This window comes from Mauremys reevesii, linkage group 1 (assembly GCF_016161935.1).
Source record: "Mauremys reevesii isolate NIE-2019 linkage group 1, ASM1616193v1, whole genome shotgun sequence".
In the NCBI taxonomy this organism is placed as follows: Eukaryota; Metazoa; Chordata; order Testudines; family Geoemydidae; genus Mauremys; species Mauremys reevesii.
Window position 1 is genome coordinate 270441918 of NC_052623.1, and position 367 is coordinate 270442284.

Below are 367 nucleotides of genomic sequence, written 5' to 3' on the forward strand. Positions count from 1 at the left end.
AATCCAGAGAGCCCAGGCAGTATGTGATACTGAAGGGACAGGATTCATTGAAGTGCTGGGGAAGGACAAGGCCAATCCTTTCATGCCACTTTCTTGCAGAATACTACATCCATATGGTGTAGGCTCTAAGCATTCTGCTGCTGTAAGTGAACTAGAAAATGAGCGCGTGCATACACACACACCCCTCGAGTCACTCACACAAACAGATGTGAAACGCTTTTGCTGTCCTGAGCAGCTCTCTGCCTCCTCCCTGTGATTCTTGCATGGCCAAAGGCAAACAGAGATCACTAAGTAGTTTAGGTCCCTGCAGAATTCCTTGTAACTGATCGGTACCTTCTCTGGTTCCCTAGAACATCTCAGTCTGCAG